Genomic DNA, 9,196 nt, shown 5'->3' on the forward strand with positions numbered 1-9,196 from the left:
CAGAGCACAGGTGCAGACAATCTCTGTAGCATAAGGACCCATTGTGTTACGGATGATCTTGCAGCCATAGCATATTTTCCATTTCATTATCCATGCCCAGTTAGAAAATTGTGTTTGCAAACTTAAAGTTGTATTTGCTTTAATACACTCTTAAATTTTCCCAGAATTATCTTTAATATTTCACAGAGTACTGTCTCCAAAATTTAATAGCTTGGTACATGGCCATATGGCCTTTATATAATGTTTTATTGTCTCTGACTTCTGTTCCAAAAGAATATATTTTCAGGATTGGGTTATTGTTCTCACTGAATTAAATGCTCACTGGTACTTGCTCCTTAGATGACCTTGTTATAGAATAAAAACTGTCTAAACATTATAACTCTAAAAATTAAAATAAAAGGCCAAGGGTTGTGGCTCACACCTGTAATCTCAGTACTTTGAGAGGCGGAGGTAGGGAGATCATGTGAGCCCAGGAGTTTGAGACCAGCCTGGGCAACAAAGTAAGACCTCATCTCTACAAAATGTTATTATATATTTTTAAATTTAATTTTATTTTTTATAATTGAGATGAGCCATGATCATGCAGGGTGAGACCCTGTCTCAAAAAATTAATTAATTTAAAATTACAACTGAAATTAAAATAACAACATCGGCCAGGTGTAGTGGCTCACACCTGTAATCCCAGCCCTTTGGGAGGCCAAGGCAGGCAGATTACTTGTGGCCAGGAGTTCAAGACCAGCCAGGCCAACATAGTGAAACCCCGTCTCCACTAAAAATACGAAAATTTGCTGAACGTGATGGTGGGCATCTATAATCCCAGCTACACAGGAGGCTGAAGCATGAGAATCACTTGGACTCAGGAGGTGGAGGTTGCAGTGAGCCGAGATCGTGTCATTACACTCCTGCCTGGGCAGCAGAGTGAGTGAGACTCCATCTCAAATATAAAATAAAATAAATAATGATAATAATAAATTAACAACATAAAAGCCAATTGAATCACTTCTAGATTTAAACTTGCATAACTTTTAAATAACAGCATGGTCTACAAGCCACTGTTAAATGAGGACAGGTATAAGTAAAACCTCACTGTAACTCAATAAGTAGGGTCTACCATAGTCAATTCGATAACATGTGGCGCCAATTTAGTACAAAGTTAATGAAATGACCAAGATGATCCTGCTGCAAAAGGACAGGAGCCAGTCACCAAAGTCATCATATCCAAATTCATGTTATCAAAGGGCATGTAATTCCAAGTTCCATTATATTTCTGATTACCTGCTAAAGTGACATACCTCATAGCCACAGAGATTAATACCTTGCCATTCTTACTGCTTTTTAGCTTTGAAATTGTGCAGCTTTGAAAAAATTACTTTTTTTTTTTTTGAGACAGAGTCTCACTCTTGTCACCCAAGCTGGAGTGCAGTGGCGTGATCTTGGCTCACTGCAACTTCCAACTCCCAGGTTCAAGTAATCCTCCTGCCTCAGCTTCCTAAAATGCTGGGATTACAGGCATGAGTCATACCACTCTTAGCCTTGTTATTCCAATTTATGTAAAATATGAGCATATCATAAAAGAGCAGTATTTATTTTAAAAGTTTTGGGTGAGAGAGCCTGTTTACAACTAGAAAAACTAAAAGCAAAAATGTTTAACAGAAAGTCTTCACACAAACCCACAGTTAACATCATAATATATGGGGTAAAGTTGAAAAGATTTTCTCTAAGGTCTGGATCAAGATAAGGATGTCCACTTTCATCATTTTTATTCAACATAGTCCTAGAACTGCTAGCCAAAGTAATTAGCCAAGAGAAAGAACAGGCATCCAAATTGGAAAGGAGGAAGTCAAATTGTCCCAGTTTGCAAATGACATGATATTATGTATAGAAAACCCTAACGACTCCACCAAAAAAAACTGTTAGAACCAATAAATCAATTTAGTAAAGTTGCAGGATGCAAAATCAACATACAAAAAACAGTAGCTTTTTTTTTTTGTGCCAATCACGAACTATCCAAAAGAGAAATCAAGAAAACAATCCCATTTATAATAACTAATATGCACGTGTGTGTGTGTGTATATATATATATATATATCCACATGTATATATAAAATCTAGGAATACATTTAACCAAGGAGGTAAAATATCTCTACAATAGAAGCTATAAAACACTGATGAAAGAAATTGAAGAGGATACAAATAAATGTAAAGAGATTCTGTGTTCATGGATTGAGAGAATTAATATTGTTAAAATGTACATACTACCCAAAGTGATCTACAGATTCAGTGCAATCCCTGTCAAAATTCCAAGGACATTCTTCACAAAAATAGAAAAAGCAATTCTAAAATTTGTATGGAACCACAAAAGTTCCCAAATATCCAAAGCATTCTTGAACAAAAAGAACAAAGCTGACATCACACTACCTTATTTCAAAATTACTATACAAAGCTATCATAACCAAAACAGCATCATATCTTTATGTCTGTGCATAAAAATAGGCACATAAACCAATGGCACTAAATAGGAAACACAGAAATAAATCCACATGCAGCCAACTAATTTTCTGCAGTGAAACCAAGAATATACATTGGAAAAAGGACAGTGTCTTCAATAAATGATGCTGGGAAAACTGAATATCCATATGCCAAAGAATGAAACTAGACCTCCACTTCTCACCACATATAAAAACCAACTCAAAATGGATTAAAGACGTAAATGTAAGATCTACAGCTGTAAAACTACTGGTAAAAATCATAAGGGAAATACTTCATGACATCGATCTGGGCAAAGATATTTTTTGGACAAGAACTGAAAAGCACAGACAGCAAGATGGCTCATGCCTGTAATCCCAGAACTTTGGGAGGCCGAGGCAAGTGGATCACCTGAGGTCAGGAGTTCAAGATCAGCCTGGCCAACGTGGCAAAACCCCATCTCTACTTAAAATACAAAAAAATTAGCCAGGCGTGGTGGTAAGTGCCTGTAATTCCAGCTACTCAGGAGGCTGAGGCACAAGAATCGCTTGAATCTGAGAGATGGAAGTTGCAGCGAGCCAAGATTGTGCCATTGCACTCCAGCCTGGGTGACTGGAGTGAGACTCCCTCTCAAAAAAAAAAAAAAGCATAAGTAACAAAAGCAAAAATGGACAAGTGGGATTACAGCAAACCAAAAAGCTTCTGCACAGCAAAGGAAACAAACAACAGAGTGAAAAGACAACCTAAAGAATGAGAGAAAATATTTACAAACTGTGCATCTGACAAGGAGTTAATGCAAAATATATAAGGAATTCAACTCAATAGCAAAAACCAAATAATCCAATTTGAAAATGGGCAAAAGACCTTACTAGACGCTTTCAAAAGAAGACATACACATGGCCACTAGGTATAGGAAAAATGTAGGTCGAGCACGGTGGCTCACACCTGTAATCCCAGCACTTTTCGGAGGCTGAGGTGGGTGGATCATGAGATCAAGCGATCGAGACTATCCTGGACAACATGGTGAAACCCCGTCTCTACTAAAAACACAAAAATTAACCAGGCATGGTCGTGCATGCCTACAGTCCCAGCTACTTGGGAGGCTGAGGCAGGAGAATCACTTGAACCAGGGAGGCAGAAGTTGCAGTGAGCCAAGATTGTGCCACTGCACTCCAGCTTGGCAACAGAGTAAAACTCTGTCTCAAAAATAAACCGAAAAGAAAGAAAGAAAAAAACAAAAAATGCTCAACGTCACTAATCATCAAGGAAATGCAAATCAAAACCACGATGAGATATCATTTTATACTTGTCAAAATGACTATTACCAAAAAGACAATAAACAACAAATATTAGTGTGAGTGTGGAGAAAATGGAACCCTTCTGCATTGTTGTTAGGAATGTATATTAGTACAGCTATTATGGAAAACAGCATAGCAGTCCTCAAAAAATTATAGAGCTACCAAATGACTCATTAATTCCACTAGTGGCTATTTATCCAAAGGAAATCAGTATGTTGAAGAGACATATTTGCACTCCCATGTTTATTGCAGCACTGTTCTCATTAAACAAGATATGGAATCAACAGAATTAAAAACAAAAATCACATGATCATCTCAGTAGACGTAGAAAAAGCATTCAACAAAATCTAGCAACCATTTATATATAAAATTTTCAGCAAAATCAGCATACAAGGGACATACTTCAATGTAATAAGAATCATCTATGACAAACCTACAACCAACATAATAATGAATGGGGAAAAGTTGAAAGCATTCCCTCTGAGAACTAGAACAAGACAAGGATGCCCAATCTTACCACTCCTCTTCAGCATAGTAATGGAAGTCCTAGCCAGACCAATCAGACAAGATCATTGACCTTGAAAACCCTAAAGACTCCTCCAGAAAGCTCCTAGATTGATAAAAGAATTCAGCTAAGTTTCCAGATACAAGATTAATGTACACAAATCAGTAGCTCTTCTATACACCAATGGCGATCAAGTGGAGAATCAAATAAGAAACTCAACCCCTTTTACAATAGCTGCAAAAAAAAAAAAAAAAAAAAAAAAAAAAAAAAAAAAAAAAAAAAAAAAAAAAAAAAAAAAAAGAAAAGAAAGAAAAGAAAAGAAAAAGCAATATATGTAACCAAGGAAGCAAAGACCTCTACAAGGAAAACTACAAAACACTGCTACAAAACTACAAGGAACACTACAAAACACTACAAAACAGGGGATGATGGAAACACATCCCCTGCCCATGGATAGGTAGAATCAGTATTGTGAAAATGACCATACTGCCAAAAGCAATCTACAAATTCAATGCAATCCCCATCAAAATACCACCATCATTCTTCAAAGAATTATAAACAATTCTAAAATTCATATGGAACCAAAAAAGAGCCCACATAGCCATAGCAAGACTAAGCAAAAAGAATAAATCTGGAGGCATCACATTACCTGATTTCAAACTACACCGTAGGGCCATAGTCACCGAAACAGCAGGTACTGGTATAAAAATAGGCACATAGACCAAAGGAACAGAATAGAGAACCCAGAAATAAACCCAAATATTTACAGCCAACTGATCTTTGACAAAGCAAACAAAAACAAGTGGAGAAAGGACACCCTTTTCAACAAATGGTGCTGGGATAACTGTCTAGCCACATGTAGGAGCATGAAACTGGATCCTCATCGGTCACCTTATACAAAAATCAACTCAAGATGGATCAAAGACTTAAATATAAGACCTGAAACTATAAAAATTCTAGAAGATAACATTTGAAAAACCCTTCTAGACATTAGCTTAGGCAAGGATTCCATAACCAAGAATCAACAAGCAAATGCAATAAAAACAAAGATAAGTAGTCAGGACTTAATTAAACTAAAGAGCTTTTGCATGGCAAAACAAACAAAACAAGAACAACAACAACAACAAAAAAAAAAACAGTCAAAGAGAAAACGGACAACCCACAGAGTGGGAGGAAATCTTCACAATCCATACATCTTACAAAGGACTAATATCCAGCATCTACAACAAACTCAAATCAGTAAGAGAAAAAGAAACAATCCCATCAAAAAGTGGGCTAAGGACATGAATAGACAATTCTCTAAAGAAGATATACACATGGCCAAAAACCTGTATGAAAAAATGCTCAACATCACTAATGGTCAGGGAAATGCAAATCCAAACCACAATGGGATACCACCTTACTCCTGGAAGAATGGCCATAATCAAAAAATCAAAAAACAGTAGATGTTAGCATGGATGCAGTGAACAGGAAACACTTCTACACTGCTGGTGGGAATGTAAATCGGTACAACCACCATGGAAAACAGTGTGGAGATTCCTTAAAGAAATAAAAGTGGAACTATTATTTGATCCAGCAATCCCATTACTGGGTATCTACCCAGAAGAAAATAAGTCGTTACACGAAAAAGATGTTTGCATGTACGCATGTTTATAGCAGCACAATTTGCAATTGCAAACTAGTGGAACCAACCCAAATGCCCATCAATCAAGTGGATAAATAAACTGTGGTATATTTATACAATGGAATACTACTCAGCCATAAAAAGGAATAAATTAATGGCATTTACAGCGACCTAGATAAGATTGGAGACAATTATTCTAAGTGGAGTAACTCAGGAATGGAAAAACCAAACATCATATGTTCTCACTCATATGTGGGAGCTAAGCTATGAGGACACAAAGGCATAAGAATGACACAATGGACTCTGGGAACTTGGGGGGAAGGGTGGGAGAGAGATGAGAGATAAAAGATACAAATAGGGTGTAGGTTATATTGCTTGGGTGATAGGTGCACCAAAATCTCACAAATCACCACTAAAGAACTTATGTAACCAAATACTACCTGTACCCCAATAACTTATGGAAAAATTAAAATAAACACTAACTAAAATCAGTATGTTAAAGAGATATAGCTGCACTCCCATGTTTATTGCAACACTATTCACATTAACCAAGATACAGTATCAGTCTAAGTATCCAACAACAGGTGAATGGATCAAGAAAATGCAGTGTATATACTCAATGGAATGCTATTCCCCCATAAAAAAGAATGAGATCCTGTCATTTGTGGAAACATGGATGAACCTGGAGGTCTTTGGATTAACTGAAATAAGCCAGGTACAGAAAGACAAATATCACATGATTTCACTGATTTGCAGAATTTCAGAAAGCTGATGTCATAGAAATATAGAGTAGAATAGTGGTTACCAGAGGATGAGGAGGGGTGAGGGGGTGGGGGGGCATGAGGAGAGACTGATCAATAGGTACAAAATTACAGACAGGAGGAACAAGTTCTGGTGTTCTGTTGCACAGTAGGATGACCATCGTTAACAACATTGCATTGTGTTTTTCAAAGTAACTAGATGAAAGAATTTTGAATGTTCTCACCACAAAGAAATGATAAATGTTTGGGCTGATGGATATGCTAATTGCTCTGATTTGATCATCACACAATGTAGACATGTATTGAAATGTCACTCTGTACCCCATAAATATGTATAATTATATGTAAATTAGAAATGAAATAAAACATTTAAAAAGTCTTCACAGGAAATGGGACTGGCAGTGGAAATCATAAGCTTCTCTATACAGTTTCATTTATACCATTTAATTATAAATGCACTTATGACTGTAATGTAATTGTATTATTTACTATATGCTGTCATTTGTGCCATAGCAGTTGTCTTTTTTAATATTTCTCGAAGTGTGGTCCATGCAACACTTGCTAAAAATGCAGATTCCATGATTCCAAACACAACCCCACTGAATCTGATTACCTTCACTGGGGCCCAGGGATCTGCTTGAGAACCACTGCAAGTGAACAATAATTCTTTTCAAGATCCTTAATGTATGCCACCTCTTGAACATACAATAGCTAAGAAAATCTGTGAAGTTTTAAAATTCATGACAGTGACTGGTTTCTTAATTATGTAGGGAGAAACATTTTGAGACTGTCTTTGCACCTTGTTTTGCTGGGGATCATTTTTTCTCATTCCCATGACTGCAGGAATATTGATCTCAGCGTTACCTTGACCATTAATGAATTATGATGGCAATAAGCAAAGATGCACACCTCTAGCCTCCTGGGAGCTTCATCTTCTGCTACAACATTTGCATTTGTAAGTCAGCACCTGTGTAATCTATATTCTATTTGTTATTCTCCTTTAATTACATATTGGTAGTGGTCCATTTGCAGGCTGAGAGCAGCCAACTGGAGCTTCAAAAAGATTATTAAAATATTGACTTTAAATTAGAAAGCCAAAAAGGAAACAAGACAGGGTTTATTTCTACCCATTCTGGTATGATCTTTCAGGAACAATTATTTCCTTTCTTCTCAAGAAAAGTTTCAAGAATTGTGCAAGGAACTCCCATATGCCCTTTACATTCATTCTTTGTTTATGTCTTGCCCAACTTGCTGTCTTGCTTTGTATCTATGTAAGCCATAGTTCAAATGTAAATTCACATATTCTCAATTGTTCCAGTGATGTCCCAATAATTAATTATAAACTAATTTTTTCCCCAGGTTAGGATCCAGTCTAGGATCATGCCTTGTACTGAGTTGCCACATCTCCTTTGTTTCCTTTAATATGGAGAAACTTCTCGGCTGTTCTTAGTTTCCTTAACTTGATTTTTTTTTTTTTTTTTGAACTGTCGCCCAGGCTGGAGTGCAGTGGCACTATCTCGGCTCACTGCAACCTCTGACTCCCGGGTCCAAGCCATTCTCCTGCCTCAGCTTCCCGAGTAGCTGGTACTGCAGGCATCTGTCACCACGCCCGGCTAATTTTTGATATTTTCAGTAGAGACAGGATTTCACCATGTTGGCCAGGCTGGTCTCAAACTCCTGTCCTCAGGGGATCCACCTGCCTCGGCTTCCCAAAGTGCTGGGATTACAGGTGTGAGCCACAGTGCCCGGCCTTCATTTGACATTTTAAACTGTCACTGGTCTAATATTTTCTGTAAACCAATACTTTTTTTTTTTTTTTTTTTGGTAGAGGGTCCTTCCTTCTGAGTTTCACTGAGATTTCATCATGTTTAAACTTAGGTTATGTAGGTCATGGATTAGGGGTAGGGACCTGCTGTAGTGATGTCCTTTCCTTGTTAGTGCAGTATATATCAGGGGGCACGTGATGTCCATGTGTCTCAACATTGGTGATGTTAGTTTTAAATCACTTGGTTAGGGTGCTTTGGCACTTGAACCTGGGAGGCGGAGGTTGCAGTGCTCCGAGATCGTGCCATTGCACTCCAGCTTGAGCAACAAGAGTGAAACTACATCTCAAAAAGAAAAAAAAAAAAGAAATTCGACTTTTAAGAGTCTATGATTAGGCTATCATGTGAAGCAGACTAACATTTCTTCAAAAATATGTTTATTTTTATTAATAATTACAATTGAAAAAATCTAAATATTCAACAGAAGATGATTGTTTACAAAATTATGGTACAGTCACTTAACAGTACATTATGCAGCCATTAAAAATTATAACTACTGGTGGGTGTGGTGGCTCACTCCTGTAATCCCAGTGCCTTGGGAGGCTGAGGTGAGAGTATAGCTTGAGTCCAGGAGGTCGAGACCTGGCTAGGCAACAAAGCAAGCAATCCCATCTGTATTAAATTTTTTTTTTTTTTTTTTTTTTTTTTCGGAGTTTCGTTCTTGTTACCCAGGCTGGAGAGCAATGGCGCGATCTCGGTTCACCGCAACCTCCGCCTCC

Source organism: Cebus imitator, unplaced genomic scaffold (genome assembly GCF_001604975.1).
Source record: "Cebus imitator isolate Cc_AM_T3 unplaced genomic scaffold, Cebus_imitator-1.0 Scaffold269, whole genome shotgun sequence".
Lineage (NCBI taxonomy): Eukaryota > Metazoa > Chordata > Mammalia > Primates > Cebidae > Cebus > Cebus imitator.